Source organism: Pantherophis guttatus, chromosome 4 (assembly GCF_059756535.1).
Source record: "Pantherophis guttatus breed Tessera chromosome 4, ASM5975653v1, whole genome shotgun sequence".
NCBI lineage: Eukaryota > Metazoa > Chordata > Lepidosauria > Squamata > Colubridae > Pantherophis > Pantherophis guttatus.
This window is the reverse complement of record NC_142066.1, coordinates 53,767,405-53,793,411: the sequence shown is the minus strand read 5'-3', so window position 1 is coordinate 53,793,411 and position 26,007 is coordinate 53,767,405. Positions and strand designations below refer to the sequence as shown.

The 26,007-nt window shown below is 39.5% G+C and overlaps 1 protein-coding gene and 1 long non-coding RNA gene across 4 annotated transcripts in view; one reads left to right on the top strand and one right to left on the bottom strand.

Annotated features, from left to right (window-relative positions):
• The window catches only part of KANSL1 (KAT8 regulatory NSL complex subunit 1), a 191,976-nt gene extending 176,009 nt beyond the window's left edge, over positions 1-15,967 (bottom strand). For all 3 annotated transcript variants that reach the window (XM_087893966.1, XM_087893967.1, XM_087893968.1), the window contains exons 1-2: positions 15,917-15,967; positions 10,316-10,446 (exon numbers count right to left, since the gene is read on the bottom strand). The gene's annotated coding sequence lies outside the window, so the exon portion shown is untranslated. The remainder of the gene's footprint in view (positions 1-10,315; positions 10,447-15,916) is intronic.
• The window catches only part of LOC117664695 (uncharacterized), a 43,216-nt gene that overhangs the window by 14,698 nt on the left and 2,511 nt on the right, over positions 1-26,007 (top strand). The window contains exons 2-3 of the long non-coding RNA XR_004591142.3: positions 3,933-4,004; positions 21,802-21,833. This is a non-coding gene — a long non-coding RNA (uncharacterized LOC117664695). The remainder of the gene's footprint in view (positions 1-3,932; positions 4,005-21,801; positions 21,834-26,007) is intronic.

The window sequence follows — 26,007 nt, the reverse complement described above, 5'->3', positions numbered from 1 at the left end:
TATACACAATTCACAGTGCCATAACTGCCTAGTTCAGGGGTCTGCAACCTTAAATACTCAAACAGCCACTTGGGCCCGTTTCCCACAAAACCTGGGTGGGCGTGGCCAACTCAACATCACTCAGTCCCACCCAGTCACATGACACCCTCAGCCACGCCTACCCAGGTTTTGTGGGTCTCTCTCTTTCCCCCCTCTCTCATCTTTCTCCCTCTCTTTCTCCCTCTCCCTTTCTCCCTCTCATCTTTCTCCCTTTCTCCCTCCCTTTTTCCCTCTCTCATCTTTCCTCTCTCTCATCTCTTTCACCCTTCTCTTCTCAGGGCAGGTGAGGAGTGAGGGTAAGATATGGGGCTACCCAGTGGCGGGATCACCCAACGGTGCTGCAGGAGAGGATCCAAAGAGCCGCATATGGCTCTAGAGCCGCACATTGCTGACACCCGGCCTAGTTTAAAATACTATGTTTCCCTGAAAATAAGCCCTACTCCAAAATAAGCTCTACTTAAGAGCCTGAGCAGCCGCCCGGCTGCCCATTCCATCTGGTTGCTTGCAGTGCCGCAGCCACAAGGCAAGACAGGATGTTGATGGAGCTGCCTCATGTATCCCACACTGGCTGACCTCAGGGGGCCCGCAACCAGGCCATCCACGCCCCGACAGCCGCCTTGTGGCAGCAGCACCAACACCCATGTGCAGCAGGAGCCCACATGACTGCTGGCCCACTTCTTCTGCTCACTTGTGGCCTCAATGGAGCAGGAGGCCAAGTGGTATGTTGGTGTGGCCACGAGGTGAGGCAGATGTCAGGGAATGAACAGGCTGGCTGCAGGGCCCTGAGGTAAGCCGATAAGGGGCACATGGGCAGCTCTACCCGCCTTGCCTCATGGCTGTGATACTGGCACGTCGTTTTGCCTCCTGCTCCATTGTGGCTGCAAGCAAACAGAAGAAGTGGGTTGGTGGCCATGCGGGGTCCTGCTGTAATGGGCTGGTGGAGCCTCTGCTGCAAGCAAGGCACATGTTGGAGCATGGGTGGCCTGGCTGCGGGGCCCTGAGGTAAACTGCTGCAGTGTGCATGGGGCAGCTCCACCCCTCTGCATCACAGAGGCGGCACTGGCATGCCATGTGGCCTCCTGCCCCGTCACAAGCAAACAGAAGAGGATCTCCCTTACATGGGAAAAAAAATAAGACACCCCCCGAAAATAAGCTTATTTTGGGATCCAAAAGAAAATAAGATCCGGTCTTATTTTTGGGGAAACACGGTATATTAAATCATTTTTAGAGTTAAACTACAGTTTGAACACTTTCCATTTCAAATTGACAGGAAACAATATAATCAATTTTCAGCAGCTATGGTCAAAGATTTCTCTGAGGTACCACCGGTCAGCCCTAAGGTTTCAGGTTGCCAGTCCATGGCTTAATGCAATATGTCAATCAGAATCACTATGTATCTCAGCAATTGAAATTTAGGCAAAATTTTCCAAAAGAAACTATCCTAATGTTACCTAAGGCTCATTTCAACTTGCCTTACAGGATGCAAATCACTAGAGGATATTTTAAATAAATCTGTTTATTTGGGAGAAGTCTACAGTTTGCCTCTATTCACCTTCTATTTTTCCTTACTTACCAAAACTAAAATTTGCAGTAGTTCCAATGCCAAGACCAAAAAAAGAGGAATGCTAGGAATTGTATTTCAGCAGCTCAAGTTCCCAACCGCTTACCTTGCTCCCACCTTAAGGTATCAACCCCTTGAACTAACCAGTTGCATTGTTTGTTTGTTTGCATAACTTTCCACCAACTGAGGAACACAGTTTTTATTTGAGTAATATTCTCAATACTATATAAAGAATATTAGCTTTTAAACTATAATGGTATTTTATTGAGTATTGTTGAAAAATGATGTTTTTGCTGCTTATCACTTCACATAATACTTTTAATTGTTGTATTGTAATTGTATTGTTGAAAAATGATGTTTTTGCTGCTTATCACTTCACATAATACTTTTAATTTGTCAAACCCATTACAATAATAAACCTCCAGATAACACTGAATTCCAACTTCAAGCAACCTCAACTGTAATGCAATTGGTGAGCAGTGATGAAAGTTGAAGTCCAACATATGGACAGTCATGTTTTATTAATCTTGCCATTGCTCTGTCTCATAGAGCACTAGTGTTCCAATAATTAATACACAATAGATACTGGACATCCATTCTAATTCCGCATCCACTGAAATATAATATATTGACTTTCATTCCTTTACCCAAAAGAAAGGGTCAGAGCAACTACTTTCCCTATGTATCCTCAAATTTTACCAGCATATTTCAAAATGTCTACACTTTCTGGAAGTTATGTTACTTATCATAATTTCCATTGGATGTTCATAAGCAGAAGCTCTTTTACTGTCTCTGCTTGAGGTGCATGCATGCACTTTTCATAAAGGCTCAGGTATTCAATATCTGGGTAACAGTAACCCAAGGTACTTTCTCAAATATCTATGGACTACTTTTGAGGATTACAGGTAATCCTCTCTTACTGACCACTTGTTCAGTGACCATTCAAAGTTATAAAGGCATTGAAAAATAACCCATCCCTTGTCACAGCATTCCCGCAGTCATGAAATCGCAATTCAGGCACCTGGCAAGCAACAGACATTTACAATGATTGCAGTATTTCAAAGTCACATGATCTTCATTTGCAACATTCACAGCCAGCTTCAACCAGCAAAGGCAAGGAGGAAGACAAAAGAAAGTCACAGTCACATGATGTCATACTTAACAACCACAGATGATTCACTTAATGACCGCAGCCAATAGAGAGAGGCTGGTGTCATGTCAGGACAGTCACATAATATATCACTTTATGACCATCCCAGAGTGACAGAATTGCTTGTCCCAAATGTGGTCAATAAGCGAAAACTACTTCTACGCTAAACTGAAGCTATTCCAAATTGCAATAATCAGGGGTTATTGCAATAATATTGATCGGGGGTCACCATTTTTTAAAGAATACTCTTATATTTTTAACAAGAGATTGGACAACCATTTGTCTGGAATGGTACAGTTTCCTGCTTGAGCAGTGGTTTGGAATAGAAGACTCCAAAAGTCCCTTCCAACTCTATTATTCTATTCTGATACCTTGATAAACCAACTGCTTTTAACCAAATATCAAATCAAATATGTAACTTTCCTTCCTTTGCATATGTTCTTAAATATGACTGACACATTAAGGCAGGGGTGTCAAATTCAAAGCCGGGGGGCCACATCTGGCCTGCGGGGCGCTTTAGATCTGACCCATAGGGCCACCCTGGAAACAGTGAAGGACTGGCCTATGGTGTCTCTGCCAGTGAAAACAGATGCCCTCCTGGGCTCCGTTTTCACTGGCAGAGGGTTGCAGGAGGCCATCGCAGGCAAAAATGGAGCTCGGGAGCCTTTCTCTGGTAGAGTACTCAAACCATCACAGGTGCCCGTGACATGAGTGACATTGAGCTGGCCATGCCCACTCCACTCCCCGAGGTCAAACATAACCCTGATGCAGCCCTCAGTGAAATTGAGTTTGACACCCCTGCATTAAGGTATTCCTCATAATCTTTATTCTTCCAGAATAGATAAGTTTATGATCAGGGACATAGACATTTTTTTTACTGGTACCAAAATTATTGAACATCTTGCCCAAGCCAACTCTCATGGAATCAACTCTTCCCTATTTTTTACAATAGACAAAAGAATGGTGTTTGCCCAGAGCTTTCAGATCTCATAAATATTTTATACATTGCAAAACATAATTTCCTTGATGTGCCTTTGCTTTAAGTTATATTGTTGTTACAGTATTGCTGTTTTAAAATAAGCTGCTTTGGAATCTGTGGAATACTAGAGTCGAGCAAGATACTGAATAAATATGCACATGCTCTTATGCAAAACCAGTAAATAAACTTTCATTCTATTACAGGAATCCTCAAACCCTGGCCATGGCCCACTACCAAGCCTTGAACCTTTCAGAACTGGGCTGCAGAAGTGGCAGGTGAGCAAGCAAGCATCCCCACTCATGTGAGCAGCGGGCACGCATGGGTACACATACTTCATTTGGGCAAGTAGTGGGCAAGTGGCAGGTGCGCATGCCAGCTGCTCACACAAATGGAACTGCACACATTTGCCCACTGCACGCATGAAACCATCCCCCCACACCAATCAGTCTGCAAAGCCGAGAAAGTTGAGGAACACTGTTCTATTACATAGGAAGAAGGCTGTGAAAAAGCAAAGAGAATGTGTTCAGAGAAGGTGCAGAATATAGAACAAGCACATAGAGAAAGAAAAAAATAAAGAGATAGATATTGTATTGCTGGGGAAAACTTTGGATTCAATGAGACAAATGTGATTTGGAGCTTAGAAACCCCAGTGAAACACACACAAACATGCTGCAATCATGTAGGACTTATGGAGGGCAGGTACACAAGTTGAAGAAAAATGCAGCCAATATGCATGCTCTGAAGCACAATTTTCCCTCTGAATCTGAAGCCCTGCACATACAGGTTTCATTAGTGCCTTGAAGGAGATATCCTATTTTTAAAGGCAACCAAAGGATGCAAACTTTCTTAAACAAGATCCTAGTGGAAGAGTGTGCAGTGGAAAATGAAGCACTGCCACTAAAATGGTGAAGAAATGATGAAGAAAGACCCATAGTTCATTGGTTACAACAGCTGTTACACAAATCAAAAGTACAATACAATTCCTAGGAATCCTAGGTTGCTTCCTATCTGAATTTTGGAAAGCTTGCAGAACTCAGTCTAGTCAATACTGATAAAGATGAAGAAATGGGTTAATAATTTGATATAATTCAACCTTTTATGTTTAATTTGATTGGAGTGTGTAGAAAATGGTCCCATCCAATTATTTGGCTTGTACACTACTGCCACAGAGTGCCCAATTTCTCAATTGGAATGTAATATTTGTTGATGTTGAAATAAACCTGTTTTGGGGACCCACCAAACTTAAAACTATTAATTGTCTTTTAAATATATAAAATAATCAACTTCATTATACAACAGATTTAGATGTAATAACAAACACTATTTTCCAGACCTTATTTGTTTTGCTTTAAGCAACCAAATAATAGAGAAGGAAGGACGCCACCTAGAGGTTTAATCCAAACCATCTACAGAGTATCAAATTCAGAAACGCCAGTCTCAAAGTAATAGCAGTAATAAGCAATGTAATCGTGGACTGCTTTTAAATGCTGCAGATTAAACAGTAGCAGATAACCACAAGACAGAATAGTTTCTCTTGAACTCCTCCCATCCTTCTCCTAAAACATCAGCATTAGTGAATCAAATTAGCAAGCAGCAAGCACTCTGCAACTAACATGGAAAAGAAAAGCAATGCAGTTCCTGCAAGCCTGCTGGGAATTGTAGTTAACTGCTTAGACTACAGGACATCACCTATCTGCACAAACAATATCGCCATCAACAGGCCATTACAGTTAATTACATGCATACACAGCAGGGACTCCTAAAATGTCCTCCTGCTTAATTAAATTTAAAGGGCCTGGTACTTTCCACCCCGCTTTGAAATCTGGGAAGACTAATTACTGAAGACTTGTTTTTTGCTATAAATAAGACAGATACCTACCATATATTCTCCCTTTTTTCATATGCAGAAGAGAAAAAAATTTTCTTTAAAAAAAATGCAGTATCTATTGAAGCTTTTTTCTCTTGCAATATTAGTCATTACAGAAACTTTATCCTACTATAAATAAATCCATAAAATTACGTTAACTCTGCAACTGGGACAATTTTTTAGATAGATTGCTCGTTGATTTTTTGCTGCAAAAACAAGTAAAGACTTGTGCCATCTTAAAGAACACCCATTTATTATTGCCTGAGCTTTCTGGGATTGTAATCCACTTAATCAGGTACACAGAGAATAGCTTGTCAGAAATGTATGCAGGCATATGTATGTGTATATTCACAGTCACACAGAGATGGTTGGGGACGGAGGGAGGAACATAGAATGTCAAAGTTAGGTGTTACATAGATATTTATGAGAGTGCTTTCAATTTTCTTCAGATATTGTATCCTATGACATCCCTCAGCTAATTATTAATTTTTCATATAGAGGATTAGAAGAGAGAAGACAGCAGAATACAATATAAAAAGTCCCAGGTATGATACAAAGAGACTGCAACCCTAACCCTAACCTTGGCAACTTGAAGACTTGTGGACTTCAACTTCCAGAATGGCTGGCTGGGGAATTCTGGGAGTTGAAGTCCACAAGTCTTCAGGTTGCCAAGCTTAGACATCCTTGTGCCATATTATAAAGAGGAGGAAAGAGATCCTTCCAAAAGGCAAAGTGAGCAAAAGGCAATTGCTGCCTTAGAAATATAGCTATTTGACTAGCACTGTATTGTTACTCTCAAGAAATGGTCTAAGGTCTGGTTTTGATATGATACATCTTGACTATCAGAAAGTGTGGATGGAAGTAGGGTAGGAGTCTTAAGTACTTAATTCTGTTTTAGCATCGAGCAATATTTGATAATCTCAGAAGATGGCGAGAATCATAGACCTGCCCTTTCGAATGTTAAGGGGAGAAAAGTGACCACATTAGGAAAACATTCAGCCAGTAAAATTCTGGCTTAGATGTGATTCTTCTTTATTTTCTCAGGCAACTTACTTTCCACATTTAGGGTTGCAAGTTCTAACAGATTTGCACTCTAAATAGAGCTGCACTACTTTTGTGACCAGGCAACAGATAAACTAACAGCTGGAATTAAACTGAATGTTGTTAAAGTCTACTAAGAAGCAGTTATTTAATAGGTAATTTATACTTCTCTTGAGGCATAACGAACTGTTTTTCTAAAATCATCTTAAGAAATGAGTTAGCATATACCATATTTCTGGATCTAGAATGATAGATACTCTTTTTAACGTAGCAGCTTTAGCTTTTGGTCACTTTCATACTGTCTTGTTCTCTTTTGTTCTGTAAATCTGGACTAAGCTAGCAAACAATACAGGATTTTGGAATATCTGTTCCTTGTCACTAAATTTTTTTATAACTTACTGGCGCACAGGATTTCATCTTTCACTACAGCATATAAAAACAAGTGTAACTAGCACCTGAGAACTTACACATTTCATTTGCAAATGTGACTATAAGCTAAAATCTATTTCAGCTGTTCTGCTTGCACATAGCCTAGGGCCGTGATTGCGAACCTATGGTAGCCATATTGGTGGACATGTGAGCTCAGCCCTGGCCTTCTGGGCCCACCAGAAGTATTGAAATGGGACCAGAAGTTGGCAAATGGGCTGTTTTTGGCCTCCAGAGGGCCTTTGGAGGGGGGGTGGGAAAGGCCGTTTTCATCCTCCCCAGATTCCTAGAGAGGCTCTGGAGCCTGGGGAGAGCAAAAAACAGGCCTTCTGGTCCCACCGGAAGTTGGCAAATGGGCCGTTTTTGGCCTCCAGAAGGCCTCTGTGAGGGGGAGGCCATTTTCACCCTCCACAGACTCCTAGAAAGTCCCTGGAGCCTGGAGAGAGAGAAAAACGGGCCTACCAGGCCATCGCATGCCAGGAGCGGGGGGAGCGGGAGGGATTGTGCGTGCATGCGTGGGGCGCATAGAATTATGGGTGTGGGCACATGCGTGTGCGACACCACCACCCTGCTCCTGGCACGCGATGGCAAAAAGGTTAGCCATCACTGCCCTAGGGATAATCTAGCAAGTGCTCTTCAATTATGATATCTTGAATATAGAATGTGGTGCAGAAATCTATTAAAATAAGATATTTATATTGTTTTTTACAGAAACTCTCTGGGTTCAAATTTTTATCAATTTATCAAAATATGAAATACAGAAATATAAAGAAAAATGGATATCATCAGAAAATAAAGGAGGAGAAGGGAAAGAGGAAAAAGTGAGGGTAAAGGAGAAAAGAAAAGCATTGATTTCCGAGTTTATTTTTGGGGGTTTTTGTGCAGTAGAGTAAGGTAGTAACATACAACCTCAACTTTTTACTTTTACATAATAATATATACTAGACATTTCTATAACAACAAACCTATCTAATCAGCAATCTTTTTCCAGAAACTTTAATAGCTTATCTCACTATGCATAGAACCCCAAACCATAGTATAAAAATTTTAACCTAGAGCAATCTCTCCCAATTTTCTAGCAATAATTGCAATCATAAGTATTGCTTTGTGAGCTTCCATTAACTGGATTAATGTTAGAAATTGTTTATTTTTAGATTTTACATAAATATGATTTATGGTACTGTGGATATGCAGACTAATATTGTTATTACTAAAGAAACCATGATTTGATATGTTATGTGAACCATGGCTGTATATGGTTTCTTTATTAAGTACAGAAATAAAAAACTAGTCTGGCTTAATATGACCTGAAAAGATAAAATTATTCAGGTTCCATTATTGTTCAATCTGAGATTCTCAAATCCATTGGTACCCTTTCACTGGGGTTAGATTTGGAAAATAAATATACGAGTCATAATAAATACATTTTACTTCATATATCAGCTCTAAAAAGGCTCATAGAGGTATGTGCCAATGTAGGAGTAAGAGGAACTATAAAGTGCAACTTTATAACACTGTCACTGGAAATAAACAATGAAAAAAATTATATATAATAGGAAGAATAAATTCCTTCAGTTTAGTATAATTCATAACATCTGGGTTTTATTTTTGAATCAGCAATTCATTTCTTGATCCACATTTATTTCTAATCAAAATTTTCATATTAGAGCAACAATTATAGAACATTGTGACTTTGCGGTGAGCTTGTTGAACAGAGCAGAACAAAGTTCAGATATCAATTCAGAGTTGGAAATATAGTGTATGTCAAAGCCAGAGCTGTCAACTTATTGAGGTATAGTGAGAGTGAGTTTTAGCAGAATCCTTCTCTGTCAGGACAAACCCACCCAAAACTACACCCATCGTTAAATTTTCCTTATGACTATTTACCAGGTTGTAAACTACATTTTGAAAATCCCTAGTTTAATCCAATATTGAACAAACATTCTTATTTTTGTGTTCTAAACTATATTAATATCAACTAATTTTTCCTATTCCTTATAATAGTAAAAAAATTAATCATAATCTACAGATCAAAAAATTTATCCCTGAAACATCAGAATCATAAAGTCATATTTCTATCAGATAGATAAATAGTAGCAAAATTAATACTAAACAGCCAAGATCAGAAATGTCTGTGTTCCAAAATCTGAAAAATATTAATACACAATTCTTAATACCCCTATTCCCCTGAAAATAAGACCCGATTTTATTTATTTATTTTTGCTCCAAAAGATGCATTAGGGCTTATTTTCAGGGAACCATGTTATCAGGTTAATCAGCCTGGATGGGGGCTGGGCCTCCATCAAATCATCTGTCTTTGCTTGCCCGCAGCTGAGCCTCCAGGTTCAGCCCGGTGGTCACAGCATTCAGACTCAGTTGCATTGCACGGGCTGTGCAGCTCCAGAGTGTGCAGGCCAATGGGCTGGTGGCCTGCGGCTGCTGCAGGATGCCAACAACCCCTGCACGCTTGCCACTTTCAGTGCTGGCCACGCCCTCCCAGGGCTGATGATCTTAACTGGGATTTATTTTGGAGGTAGGGCTTGTATTATGAGCATCCTTTAAAAAATCATGCTAGGGCTTATTTTCTGATTATTATTTTCGGAGAAACACAGTACCATAATTCTACACAGTCACTAACATATTTCTGCTTAAATCAAAATCCACAAAGTATCTTTAAAATGTGAGTAGCTGCAATTTCTGCAACAGTTTTCAATTTCTGCAATGGAAATTGTCTTCTAATACAATCCCCCCTACTTGTAGATATCAACTTGCAATGTCAACATATTTACAAGGGTAAGCAATCGGTGGCAAGGTGCACAATAAATATTAATGCAAACATGCATAATTATTATGCCAAATTTTTAATGTAGTAATTGATCTCTAAAAGGTTACAATAAGGATCAGTGAAAATCCAGAGTTTTTGACAGTGACTGAACTAAAATGAAATCACAATTTAAAAGTATTCCAACTACCTAAACATAAGGTATGTTTTGGGAAAGGAATTCCCAAAACACAATCAACTTCTGAAACTTTCATTATATTTCCCTAATTAAAAGATGTAGTTTGTACTGAAATTAAGCACCACCAAGAGTACAGATACTAACTGTTAACCACAAGATTCATTATTTTAAAATAAATTCTCCCTTCAACAGTTAATTTAAGACAACTCAGGGACAAAGTCTTGATTCAAATTAACTTTCTGCTAGATAACATGTTAGTTACTAATAAACAGGAGAAGCATTACAAACTTACCTTAGAGAATACTGCTGCAAAATCCATTTTGTTCAAAATGTCCAAGCAATTCCAGAAAGAAAAGTTTAACTGCTAAAAATATGAATATCTCTGTAGATGTCTCCAATTCTGAGAAGGAATATTTTTTTCCGCTGAAAGAGAAAACATTTTGTCAGTGGAAATATATGGACTGTACAGAGCATAAATTGCAGTTATCTATGCTGTTATCTTTTACACAAAATTTTTAAAATGGAAAAATTGTGAAATGGACAAATATGCATTTGTTTGGTCCATAGATGCTAAACCAAAACATAATTTATTTGTGGCTTAACGTGTTGTCCAAACTCAGCTAATGTGGCAATTAAAATCATAATATACAATTTAATGTATTTTGCAAATTCAGTTGTAATTTATTCCCTAAATCAACTATAAGCAAATCGTGGCTTAGTATATTATATAAACATAGCTACCTCTGTTAAAATAATCCATATAGCACACACATTTATATGCCTGCATCATTTATTCCTGGGATAAAGAACAAAATAGCTGCCCTTCGATTCTACATAACTGGCATTGGTCGCGTTGGTGGATGATCTCTGGAGGGCTCGGGATAGGGGTTGCTCCTCTATCCTGGTCCTGTTAGACCTCTCAGCGGCTTTTGATACCATCGACCATGGTATCATGTTGCACCGGTTGGAGGGGCTGGGGGTAGGGGGCACCGTTTTGCGGTGGTTCTCCTACCTCTCTGACCGGTCGCAATCTGTGTTAACGGGGGCAGCGGTCGACCCCGAGGCACCTTGTTTGTGGGGTTCCACAAGGGTCGGCCCTCTCGCCCCTTCTGTTCAACATTTATGTAAAGCCGCTGGGTGAGATCATCCGTGGCTTCGGGGTGGAGTTCCATCAGTATGCTGATGACACCCAGCTGTACATCTCCACCCCAGGCCACCCCAACAATGCCCTTGAAGTGATGTTCCAGTGCCTGGAGGCCGTGCGGGCCTGGATGGGGAGAAACAGGCTCCGACTCAACCCCTCCAAGACCGAGTGGCTGTGGCTTCCCGCGTCCCGATATAGCCAGCTGACCCCATCGCTGGCTATTGGGGGCGAATCACTCACCCCCACAGAGAGGGCTCGTAACTTGGGCATCCTCCTGGACGCACGGCTGTCTTTAGAAGATCATTTGACGGCCGTGGCCAGGGGGGCTTTTTATCAGGTTCGCCTGATACGCCAGTTACGCCCCTTTCTAGATCGGGACTCCCTACGCAGAGTCACTCAGGCACTCGTCACTTCCCGCCTGGACTACTGCAACGCTCTCTACATGGGGCTCCCCCTGGGGTGCACCTGGAGGCTCCAGCTGGTCCAGAACGCGGCCGCGTGGGGGATTATGGGGGCGACGGGGCGCTCCCATGTGACACCTCTCCTGCGCGAGCTGCACTGGCTCCCAGAGGTCTTCCGGGTGCGCTTCAAGGTGTTGGTGACCACCTTTAAAGTGCTCCATGGCTTAGGGCCGGGGTATTTACGAGACCGCCTTCTGCCACCAATAGCCTCCCACTGGCCAGTACGCTCGCACAGTGGGCCTCCTCAGGGTGCCGTCCGCCAGACAATGTTGGCTGGCGACCCCCAGGGGGAGAGCCTTCTCTGTGGCGGCACCCACCCTCTGGAACAACCTCCCCCCAGAGATACGTACAATAACAGACCTCCGGATTTTTCATCGGGCCCTGAAAACTTATTTATTTCAACTAGCTGGGCTGGCTTGAGTTAAATTTTAAACTGATTTTAAATTGGGTTGTTTTTAAATTACGGCCAAAAATATTTAATCATTTTAAACTGTTTTTTAAATTTTGTATGTTCTGTTTTTTACTCTGGCTGTTCACCGCCCTGAGTCCTATTGGAGAAGGGCGGTATAGAAATGGAAATAAATAAATAAATAAACTGGTAGTAACTGATGTTAGCAGCTGAATCTTAGTTCACAGTTGGTAATAGCTTCCACAACTAAGGATAACAGAAATGTTTGTACATTCATATGGTAATCATAACTCTAATCATTTTTGTCCCACATCGCCCAACAGTTCTCATTTTGCCTAATGATAGAGCCAACTCCGATCTCTCAACTTTTCCATATTCTTTCTGCCAACTAATCACTATTGTTGTGTCAGACACAAAATCCATCCCAATTGTTCAAGATCAAACTTTAAGCAGCCTTCTTCTTGGAGTTATTTTCATACCCAGATACATCTTAAATTCATTGTATTTTGAAGAATACAGCTATAACTTGCTAGTGATTTGAGATTAAAGAACTATTATTTATTATAAGAAATTGGAGTAAGAAATCAGATACCTGGTTTTCATCCTGTAATTTGGAAATTGATTTTAACATTAAGCATGTTTTAGGAAAGATTATGTTATCTAACATACATCTAGAAAGACACAGTAGAAACATGAGTAGAAACATGAGTCTGCATCCCTACTTCGCCCCTTCTACACCTCAAGAGCCTGGACTGCTTAATAGTGTAACACACAAAAGATTACACATGGAATATTCACTCTTGGATCCATTGCAAGTTTCTGTATTCATACAATCTGCATAGAGAAGTCTGATTTTCTCAAACTAGTTATATTGTGTTGAAAGAAGAGGCTATAATTTCAAATAAGAAATCCAGTTAAAATAATTTATATCTATGCTAAACTATAGTTTGCTTTGAAAAATTTGCTCTTTAGCTACATCTAGATATTCTTATTCCACAAACTCCATTGCATCTTATTTTTATTTATTAGAGATGAAATGTTTCATAACATTACTACCTTAATAAATTAAGCTTTGGGCATCATTTTTCCCCACTATCAATAACTTGACAGAAATTGACAACAGAACATTTTTGGTTGCTAGCCATTTCACACCCTCCATTGGCACAGCAACAATTCTTCCTTTTCTGCAAATTCAAATATTGTATTTCCAACCTGGAAGTTCTCTCAATAATTTGTATTAGAAATTATGGAAGTCAGTCAAATATATTGAAGGGTTCCAAGTGGGAAAATTGCAACAGATGAGTTTACTTTCCAACTGTATCCAAGATTAGTACATAATTTGCATGAATAATGAATCTACTGTATGCTTTTCTTCAAACAGTAAGAAATACATACAATAGAAAGTATTTTTTTTTCAGGAAAATCAATGTCAATATAATAATATCCTTAATCTTTTGCTAATTTATTCTTGATAGTTGTTTTATATTTTAGAAAGTTGTTTTTATTCTAAGATGAAAGTGGAAGCAGAAATGTCAATGTCCAAATAACTTGGCAAAATAACTTTTCCTAACAGTAGATTGTATCATGTAAAATTAACATACTTAATGAAAGTATGAGACCAAAATATTTGAAATACAGTAAAAACATTAACTAAACTAAGATTATAAAATGTGTAATGAATGTATGGCCCTGATATTTATATTTTTTTCATTCCCTGCTTTATTAATATATTTTTAAATGAGAAATAAAATATCCAAGGACATTTATAAGAAACTAGTATCAACTACATTATCAGCATTCCATAAGATTATACTAAGATAATCAAAAATACCCATACCATGTGAGAAAGCTAAATCAAGAATTCAATCATGATTTATACAGTCTTCCTTTAAATTTCTATCCTCTTTATATATATTTTTTCTAATTTCTATACATGTACATGTAACTTTTTGTAAGTATTTAAAAATATTTTGATACTTTTTTCATCTATTACTGTTATATATAGTCATGTATATTTGTTTAAAATACTTGTACATTTGTCTCCTAATGTGCAGTAAATCCAAAAAATTTTCACCCAAGGGACAAGATCACTTTTGACAGTGTAACAAAATTCACTTTCCCTTGGATATTACTAAATTACTTTCTGTCAGGAGCAGATATGTAATAAAAGAGAAAGGTTTGTTTCTACAAATCAGTACTTTTAAATTGCAATCTTATTCACTTTTATTAAATAAGTTCTATAAGACTAGCAGCAAATGGACTGTTCTTTTAGCTGTTCTTTTAAGGTTAGGGTTAGGATTATAGAGCTGAATTTTCATTTGACTAGTATTTTCATTCTGTTTTCCAACAAATCTCTTTAAAAACATGCATTGTCATTTTCTTCAAAAATTGTTTACATATATACACAATCAGTGAAGTAATGCAAATATGAGGGACAGATAAGACACTTAAAGCAATCAAATTGCTTAGCGCATTGTAAGCCACCCTGAGTCTCCGGAGAAGGGCGGCATATAAATCAAATAAAAAAATTTTTTTAAAAAAAATTATCTTATTTTAAACATACGGGATATTTCTATTTTTGGTGATATTTCAATACAGCCCAATTACAACAGAAAGATAACAGCTAATCCCATCTTTTTATCGTAATTCTATATTTTCCTCTATCTGACATTTATCATCTCCAGCCAATTTATGAATGTTAGGAGTCATAAGTCTAATACAAGACCCCAAGTTTTCTCTGCTTTCTTCCTGCTCCTGGCATGAAATCAAGAGTTCAAGTATCTTCTTCTCTATATATATTAACTTCAGTCAGAACTCCTGTTTAAATCCCCACAAATATGACTTTTTGAAAAGCTAAGTATTCCAGCAATATCATTAGCAAGAGTCAGGATTCTGAGGCCCTATCCCTACAAAAGGGACGTCTGCACTTGGTCAGTAGAGAAGGAAATTTACCACATTCCCATATCTTTTAACTAATATCAAGCCCCACATAACTTATATTTCTGAGGAAATATGTACAATGGAATGCTGTCACTCTGTATATGGCTCTTATGACAGAAGTGATGGGCACTGCTGTGGCATGTGGGGGAGGTGGGGGGAGAGAAATCTGGACTATAGTCCCGACTCAAACTAGAAACAAGCCCAATCCAAAAATCCAGGGAGGCCACAGGGAGCATTGCCTTTAGATAATCCTCGCTTCTAGAGATTCCCTGAGGAGGACTGCGGGGCCTTGCTTGACTCGCCATCCTTTTCACTTGCCCGTACCAATATTGTAGACGGTATATGTGGGTGGGCGGAGGAACCGAGGCTGTTCCGATTGTTTTGCTTTTCGCAAATCAACGAGAAGAACTTCCAAAGTTCCGATCCCTTGGATTTTTGACAGCCCAAATTCACTTCTGAGGTGTTCTACGGATAACCATAATATCCTTAATTCGGTCCGTCCCCCCCACCACCACCAAAAAAAAACTCCCGATTCTCCTCCCTCCCTCCCGTTCCTGGCCTGTCCAGACGGTCTCTGCTACAGCAGTTGCAAAAGCTCGGCTGGGCAGCGTCGCCCCTTCTTTCCCCATTTTCCTCCCGCTCAATCAAAGTTGAAGGAACGGGGCTACCCAGTTACTCGGCCTGCAATCTATGGCAGGAAAGGAGTGTACATGTGTGCGTGGATGGGATACGGTATTGGGGGGGGGGGCTCCGTTTTCCAGATACATTCCTCCTCGGGAGCATGCATCTGCAACGTTACGCCCCCACCCCATTTCCCCCCCATTCCCACCTCTTCACCTGCCTCCCACCCCACCACTCACCCCTTCAATCGCCCCTCTGTTTTTGCTCCCTCCTATTTGCACCAGCTGGAGAAGCTACTCCCATACCCCCAACACCTACCTGCACAGCTCAACCAGCCTTGAAGTGGGTGTGGGAAGTCTTCCGCCCTCCTCCCTCCTCATTGGCTTCGCAGAGGACAGGGTCAGACGTGGTTGGACGGAAAATTGTCGGTCACAGATAAGGGGAGGGGCCGAAGGACGGTTGGATGCTGATACCTCGGGTTTATCCCTCCCTTTGCTTGTGTTTCCCGAAGGTTGTGGGGGGGGGGTGTAAAATTGTGGGAATACCTAGCAAGGCAGGGCCCTTGACCTGATCCTCTAGTACAGTATTTCTTCAAATCATACCTACCACTTAGTCTTTTGATTGAAAGCGGTTCAGGAGCCACTGAAATGCAACACTGCCAGGAAAGCATTCCAATAGGATACTCCCTCAGATAGATGGGGAAGGGGAAGAAGATGACTTCTGGACAGGAAGAAGGGAAGTGCAATGCGTTTCACACACATACACAGTCCACCACCACTCTCTTTAAAAAAAAAAAAAGATGAAAAAGGTTGCTTGTTCAACTTTACCTGTCAGGCAGAGTTTGCTTGCAGTGAGGAAAGAAGGCAGAACGGGGTTTTTATAGGATTTGCAAGTAAAGGTACAGATCTAGTGTGGTAAGAGAAGGTGCAGGGATATTAGCTGCTGTCCCTGGCAAGGATTTTTTATCTTAATTTTTAAATCTTATTTTATTGTTGTATTTTAGTCAGGCCCGTGGTCCTTTGTAATATAGTTCAAAAAGAAAGTAGCCTAAGAAATGTGATAGATATCCCTACTTTATTTTTTGTTGCTACATACATATCCATTGTGCTATTCTCTTTTTAGATAAGCAACATAATGCAAAGGACAAAAAGAATAGGAAATAGTGAGAGGTAGAAATTAAAAAAGAAAAAAAGGGGAAATGGATAATTTATATCAACATTGTTCATTTTCCATAACTCTTTTGCATCCAACATATTCATACATTGCTTCATAGTTCCCTCTCCTTCCACTCTTTCACACATTTGTTTTGAAATTGGATTGGTTTTTTTCTCCCTGTATGGCCAAACTATCTCAACCTACTTCTTTCTTGGTAGTTTTTCATTTTCAAACCACATTCAGCCAGAAACTAATAATTTCTGCCTCCATCGCTTTTCCGCACACAAACGTAAGAATTCCATTCCCACTTCATTCATTTGTAATAATTTGTCAAATTTATGATATCTTGAATATAGAATATGTCAAATTTACAGATATTAAACCAGAATGGAGCAATAGCAGGATATATACATATTGTATGAATAGGTGTCCCCTTGCCTATTCTATACCGCAATGGGATCCAAATCCCATTGCTACCGGTTTGCTGTGCACGCGCTCATGTGTGCGCAGGGCACTTCTACACATGCGCAGAAGCTTCTGCGCCAGAAGTGTCCAGGCAGAGCCTACTGCTGCTGCCGCTACTGTTCGCCTGATCCGGTGCGAACTGGCAGCAACCAACCATTGCCGCCTGTGTAATATTGATAGTTCTTTTTAAAAATCTTCTAAGGTGTTTAATAAATGTGTAAAAGTACTTTTGAATTAATCATCATAATATCATAAACAGATTCCATGTTTTTCAACTCTTAACCCATTTATTAATATGAAATATTCCAAGGCCCCATTCCAGAATGACTGCATCTAGTGACACTCTTCAAAAGCAGTATTCTATTTATTAAAAGTATTGTAAAATCATTATTCACAACAATTCATTAATTTTAAATGTTAATGTATGTGAATCAAATTGCAAACAGAACTATTTTAATTTAATATACTGTGATATTGTAGTTTGAGCCAATCTATATTCCTCCAGTAGTAACTCAATTTAAAACTTGATTGGCTGCGGGAGACTCCGCCCATCCATTCAGACGTAATGTGCGACTATTGCGCACGCGAAGGCTATGTGCATGCGCAGAGGTGGCACAAACAAGCAAAACACACGCACGTGCACTCCCATTTGTAACCGGTAGGGAAGGTAAGTGAATCCCACCTCTGAACAGTTTCAATAATTACCATATTTTGTTACAACTATTCATACATAATCTATGTAAATAATATCAGAACTTTAATTCACTGAATAATTTATTTATTATTTATTTATTAATCACATTTCTATACCGCCCTACTCCCGAAGGACCATAAATTAGAAATAGAAAGAACATTAATTCGTTTTGATTGTCCAATTATCATTTGTCATGTAATAGATAAGTAGGTTAAAATAATATGGAAGTCTAACAACATTAAACCATAAACCATATTTCAATTGAATAATACATATAGTAAATATGTGTGTATGTGTAAACAATTTTAGTACATTGCAAAAACAATGTTTTAACAAAGCAGCATTCTCCCTATTTTTTGATGCAGACTTTTACAGGATATGCACTTAGTAAAATATAGTGGGTTCATCTATTTTGCACAACAGATTGAGACAAACCAAACCAAGTCAGAATGTCAATGTGTGAAAGCCAGAATTTAATAGTTAAGACATATTACTAGCATCATGCCATCAAATTAAAACTGGTTATTAAAAGGTAAATAAATAAGCTACCAGGTTACAATTCAAAATATCTAAGCTTGCAAAGTCCAGCCAATCAGATCAACTCTTTGCCTAAAACTTGAAAACTAGTTTCATATGCTTAAGATCAGGGAGGCAATGCTGAAGTTGTTAAGAACTGGAACTGCCTAGCCTTCCAGGGACTATAAGAAGCTATTTAGTGATGTCATTGGAAGGGGAATAATTGCCATTTTCTTGGACCCTTTTCATGGTGTAGTGGTTAAAGTGCTGGCCTAGAAACCAGGCAGCTTGTGAGTTCTAGGCATGAAATCAGCTGGGTGACTTTAGGCCATTTACTCTTACTCAGGCCAATTGGGGAAAGAGGATGAGGAAGGAATATTACCTATATTCGTCACCTTGTATTACTTATAAAGTAATATAGGTGGGATACAAATTTAATGAATAAATGCATCTAGGGAAGAGTTAGGATGGAAAGGGAAAACAAGATGCTTGTGGAAATTCAGTGTTCTTATCTCCATTCTTTAATGCATAATCCCATTACAAAAAGCTCACATTAACTGTACCTGCCCTAAGGAGACGAAGATAACAGTGAAGGAATTTACTTTTGTTAAAGGTCAGAGAGACAAGATTTGCCAGATGTGCCCAAACAGAAACAACTAGGCAAAAGGCAAAAGTGGCAAGACAATGAGAGACAAAGGCTCCCTAAATATAAGCAAAGAAGTATTCCAGACATTTCGATACTGACAAAATTTCACCTTGATGCATAATAGGCTGGTCCTTATTGCCTAGTATCTTTTCATGTATTCTCAATTATTTTACTAGTTTAATCATACTATTAAACATGATGTAAAAAGATTATCCTAAATTTCATAACCGTAGATCATGATCACTTTAATTGCTGATTATCTCTAATTTAGATTGGCAGAAGCTCAAGGAGACTGCAGAACAGAAATGGTGATATTAGGAAGACTAGCTTTTTCTCCCACATTAAACTAATAAACTAAACTAAATAAACTAAAATTTATTTTTGCATATTAGTAGCCTGATTCACATATCCTCCCAGGTTTGCTTAACAGTGGTTTGTTGAATTAAATTCTGATTTGCTAGATTCTTATTAAAGGCAATACATCATTGAAGTTTAATACACTGATGGATAAGTGTCATATATAAGTAGAAATATGTAGTTGGTTTTTTAAATAAAGTTTTTTATTTTTTAGATAAACATTTAATAGATCAGTCATTCCTTCCATGTGACATCTTGGTGCTGTTTCCAAAACTTCTTCTTTTTGTTGTTTCTTCTATCTTCATTCTCGCCAAGTCCATTACAACAATTCTTCACTAACACAATATTCTAATTGGAGCATTTTTACACATAACTATTAATTTACTTATTTGTATCTCTTTTCTAACCAATGGTAAAATTGATTTCATATCTTAAAGTATTCTGAATCCTCTCTTTCTTTAATCATCAAAGTTAATCTATTTATTTCTGCACAATCTAATTTTTTTTAATTACTTCTCCTTCCAAAGGTATTTCTCTGCTTTCCAATTTTATGCATAAACAATCCTTGCAGCTGTTATTACATGTATAATCAAATAGATATTTTCTTTACTAATTTTCTCTGGGAGGCTACCCAGTAGGAACAGCTCTAGTTTTAAATCAATACGTTGTTGTTGTTGTTGTATCATTTCTTCCAGCCATATCTTAATTTTATTCCAATAGTTTTATGATAATATGAACCTGGTAACTGGTGACATTTCCAACATTTAGCTGATTTATCTTTAAATATTTTTGCCAGTTTCTCAGGAGGCATATGCCATCTGTAAAACATGTTGTATTGATTTTCCTGCAATGGACATTGTTAGCTTATAATTCCTTTCCCATAACTGTTGCCATTTATCTAAATCAATTGAATATCCAAAATTCTTTGCCCAGCCTATCATTGTTTCCTTTACTTGCTGCTCCTCCAATTCAATGCCAAGTAAGAAATTGTAGAATTTTTAAATTAATTTATCCTCTGTTCCTGTGAGTATCCTCACAGGAGTAAAAACCATATAATTTAGCATCTTTTTAATATTGTTTGTATTTGCATATACATATACCGATCCAACTCAATCCCCTGTTCTTCCAATTCTCGTTTCCTTTTCAATTACCCCTTATCTGTTGATAAATCCTTGTATCTAACAATATTTTCAAAATTAAAAACATTTGGGTGTATTAAAGCTTCCACTGTGGATAACCATATTGGTATTTTCACATAATATTTACCTCTAACCTTTTCCCATACCAATAACAGTGCATTCCTTATATAATGTCTTTGAAAGTACGTATGTATCTTATTTCTACCATACCATAAGAATGCATGCCATCCCAGTTGTAAATGATGACCTTCCAGTGTTAATAGTCTTATATTTCTTAATTCAACCCATTCCTTCATCCAAGTCAATGCTGCTGCCTGGTAATATAGTTCCCAATTCGGGAGTCCAAATCCTCCGCGTAGTCTCATATTCTGGAGCATTTTTATGCTTCTTATTGCTTTTTTCCCTTGCCATATAAATTTCCTTGTTATCTTATTAAGATGTTGAAAGTAAATCTTTTCAATTTTTATCGGTACTGTCTGGAATAGAAATAGTAATCTTGGTAATATGTTCATCTTTATTATTGGAATCCTTCCCATAAGTGATAGAAATATGTAGTTATTGTTTCTTGAACTGGCATCCTGAGCTATCAAATGCTTTGAGTATGATGAAGAGAGTAATGCTGGTTATGTGTGTGGACATGAACAGATAGCATGATATAACAATTAGATTACTATATGTGGGAATCCATAGTTCAATTTCCCTCAGGCCGTAAAGCTCATCAGATGATAACTGGAGGATAATTGTTCCTGCAGAACAATTGTGAGCTAACACACTTTGCAAAATTATTATGGAAAAAAAAAAGGAAGATTAGCTGTGCCTTCTAAGCTTTTAGAAGTAAATCAAGATATGACTATATTAAAGTAGCAGTAATCACATCAGTAATGGAGAGGTTTGTTTTTTTTAGTGAAGAGCTGAATAGTCAGCAACAATAGTAGGCACAGTATATCAGAATTTTGTAAGAACCCATGATCTGCTATCATCCTTTCATAGATATTTCCTTACCAGATTCCTCAATGCCTTCAACAATGATAGAGCTCTAATGTATTGCGTTCATTGGAAAAATTCTCAAAAATTCAGGCAGATATTCAGAGAGATCTTTGCCTTGAAAATAGCCCATGTTGAACTGTGTAGAACCATCACACGTGAGGAGTTGACCACAAAAAATGTTTTATGACCTTTTGTATTATGTCATAAAATGTTTTATAAAGTTTCCCAAATTTCAATTTTACAGGAATCATGAGTTCCAGATTTTGGATGCATTCTGTAAGTTACCCCATTTTAGTTATCTTATTTGACATGTTTTGCTGCATGATGCATTGTTTCATTCAGTTAAAAGTTAGTCACAAAAGTGATATTATCTTCACCTTTGAAAAGTTGCTAAAATGCAGCCATCACAACACAGGAAGTCAAATTCCCCTATGTGTTTTCAGAAAACCAAACTTTCCTAATGTCTATTATGGTCAAGGACCAAGATGTGAAGTAGCAAATGAATAGCACACATAATTTACAATAAATTATGGGTAGAATACCTGTTATCTTGTGTAAAAGTAACCATTATGTACTGATCTCTAAATTTCTATGTAAATAATATATCGTACTTAATATATATATTTGTAATGCTAACTCAACAGACTTGATCTCCTAGAATTTATACCAAAGATGTGATGTTTCCAATTTAGCAAGTCAAAGTGCATAGTAATCAAGATGAGGAAAATATCAAATCAGGTATTGTGACAATACAGTCCTAGGCTTTTGTACTTGCATTCCAGTAGTCGTTACTTGGTAAATCAGAGGGCTTATGTCATCATACACATCGCCCCACCTCTTCAGCAGATGCTTGGGCATAGTGGAAGTTAGGGATTGGGGGAGCTGAGGTAGAAACATGTCATAAGCATCTCATTCTCTTCCCTAGCTGAAAAATAATTTAAAACAAAACCAACTAAGCAGCTAACTATTTTGAGCCAGGCTAAGATTCGATATTGGGATAAAACTCAAATATTAGAAATCCAAATCTTTGGTCAAGACAGAAGTGCCTCTTCCGTGCCAAGGTGCTGAGATGACAAACGGTATTTGACATAGGTACAGAATTGTAAAAGGGCAAACTGACCCTAAACAGATACATCCTGTTGTTTAATGTTTATTGCATCCCAAATGTCATGCATATCCCTGGATAAGGGGTGCTGCTTCCTTATTGACCTTGAGGCGTCTCCTAGCCTCTTATCTCCTTTTGTTATGTCTTGAGCGCCAGAGCAGAGAACCTGAGTATGTGAGAAGAAGATTGTTATTTCCTTTCCCAGAGATAGATGAAAGGGCAGCTTCTACGTGTGAAACGCATCACTCTCTGTAATAATTTTGCCTTTAAACTGTATAAATACATGGCCAGAAGAAGCCATCAACGTTCAGACCTTTTGGACTGTTTGAACCTTGCGCAATAAACTCTTTCCTGCATTGAAGAGCTTGGCCTAGCCTGTTTTTCCTATAACAGCTGACGACTCCGCCGGGACTAGGTGCAAGGCGATATTTCGCTGAGGACCGTTTCGACCCCTCGGGACCATCGGGAGGTCGCTCCTGAACATTCTCCAGGCGCTGCGGAGATACGTCTCCGGGAGACAACAGTGATACCCCTATGGGCCCGACGGTGCTCTGATCGAGTCCAAGAACCCTGCGGTGCAGGAAAGGTGGTCTGAACAAATTCCTGGCCAGGAATCTACGGAGTAGGAGCGTTTTAAGTGAGTATATTGTAAAAGAATTGTACCTGCCTCATTTGAAGACAGACGGAGGGATCTGATCACTCCCTCGGACTCGGGGTGGCTACCCTAATGAAGTCCATGTCAGGTTGTGTGGGTGATTAAGCCGTCGCATTTCTCGTTAGTGGCCGTGAGTTTCCGGGGCTATGAGTCGACGGCAGTGTGATAGAATGGGTGGGGTTCAGAGCGTGCCAAATACTCCGTTGGCATGCATGTTAAAAGGTTTTGACAAGTATTTTAGCAACCCTTCCTATCTGAAAGGATCAAAGGATCAATTAAAATTCTTATATAAACATGTGTGGCCACAAAGGGAGATGGGTTGACCCCCCCCCCCTCAGGGATGGTTAAGGGAAGAAACAGTGGATAAGTTGTGGGGAGTGATTGTAGTGAATCAGGATAAATATCCTGATTAATTTCAATATATTGATCAATGGGTGAGAGCCCTGTTGAAAACAGCTGAGGATTTATTGCAATGTAGGGCTGAAACAGTCGGGTTATGTGTATCTGAGCAGGCAGGAAAAGTAAGGGGGCTGCTGGAGGGAGCAGAGGAGGAAATCAGAGGCGTATGAGTGATCCTGGCGTGAAGTCAAAAGTCAAGGGGAGTCATTCGCCTAGAGGTAGCAGTCAGAGTGTGAGAGAGGGGGATGATGATGATGATGATGATGATGATGATGATGATGATGATGATTTGGAGGCTGTGGGGGCTGTAGGTGGAGAAGAAAGAGCAGGAGGCACGGATGAATAAAAAGGCTGGTTTGTTGGCAGGGGCACTACGAAGTGGGATGCAAGGGGGTTTTTCTCCCCCCCTTGCATCCCACTTCGTAGTGAGGAAAAGAGATGCTTTAAAAAAAATTTTTTTTCTCCTTCTCACCCCCCCACCCCTCCTCCTCTTTCTGTGAAGCCTCTTAGTCCTTCGGGAGAAGGGTGGTATAGAAATAAAATTACTTGGGAAAAGGAATGCCCAAGACAGATGGTGAGAAGTAGAGGGATGAGAAGAGCGGATTTTGGGTCAGGGATGCGTGGGCAGCTCTCTGGGAGAAGGGGAGAGCGAGGACAGAGGAGAGGTTTGAGTAGAAGGTTGGACAGACAAGTTCAGGTTGGGGTTTTGGTAGAGGATTTGGAGAGGGCGCAGGGCAGCAGAAAGCGGAAAGTATTGGATTGGCAGACATGACTTGGTCAGATTGAGGGGGACCAGGCTTGGAAGAACCCCCCCGAGCCATTAGTTACAATGAAAATAGGGGGTCAGTACAGAACGTTTCTGGTAGATATGGGAGCAGGAAGATCAGTTGTAAATGAGCAGATTGCAGCCCCTGGATCACGTAAAATCCAGGTTCAGGGGGTATCAGGACAGATTATGGGACGGCAGATCCTAAAGCCTGTGATGTGTGATTTTAAAGGAGCTGAAATCCAGCATGAATTTTTGTACATCCCTGAGTGCCTTGTTCCGTTGCTAGGCAGGGATCTGCTGAGCAAATTAGGGGCAACAATTTCTTTTGATGAAGGCAGTCAGAAAATGACTATAAGGCATTCCCTGGAGGAGATTTGGAGGTTGTTTGATGTGCGCTGAGGATAACCTGCCGGGTTTTGCAGCTCACCACCCTCCAGTGGTGGTGGAACTAAAACCTGGAGTGGCGTCTGTGAGTATAAGGCAGCGTCCCGTTTCTTGGGAAGCTATTTGTGCTATTTATGAAAGCATTCAGAGATTTGGAAGCGGGGTTTTTGGTGCCTATTTAGTCCTCCTGGAATACTCCAATTATCCCAATTAAACAGTCAGATGGGTCTTACCGCCCGGGGCACGGTAACTTTATACCCGGCCGTGTCAAATCCATATACCCTGTTAAGTTTAATTCCACCCCGGGCTGAGTGGTTTTCTGTTATTGATTTAAGGGATGCATTCTTTACAATTCCCATTCACCCCGTAAGCCAGCCACTGTTTGCATTTTGAGTGGGAGAATCCTTATACAGGAATGAAAATGCAATATACTGGGACTCGGCTGTCTCAGGGATTTAAGACCTCCCCCACATTGTTTGGAATAGCGGTAGCTAGAGACTTACAGTATTATGTGCCTCAACAACCAGGAGACACAATACTGTAATATGTTGATGATGTTTGGATCAACAGGACTGACAGAGGATTTATGTTGGGATAATACTAAGATGAATGCACGATAATGCTAGATTTGTTATTAGAGTGTGGTTATTGGGTATCAAGAAAGAAAGCTCAATTGGTGAAAAGGAAAGTTAGATATTTGGGATACGATATAAGGGTCATCGAGCTTTAGGACCAGAGCGGAAAAGGGCGGTCCTAATGCTGGCAGGACCCCGAACAAAAAGACAACTGAGAAGCTTTTTAGGATTAGCTGGCTTTTGCCGTAATTGGATCCGTAACTTTGCTTTGATGGCAGCACTTTTGTATGCAGCCACCAAAGGAGCCAATGTGGAACCTCTTGAGTGGAAAACGGGGGCCAAAAAGCTGGCCCCACTGTTTGAAGGTGCTGGCTGCAAGTGTAGAATTGATTCAGAATTGTAATAAACTTACTTTTTCTTGTCCTATACTCATGCACTCCCCTCATGAGGAGCAGTCTGTGTTGGATACTAAGGGACATTTGTGGATTAGTGGGCAAAGGCTGACAAAATATCAGGCAATTAGGAGTGAGAATCCACAGGTGCGTCTGACCAATTAAATCCAG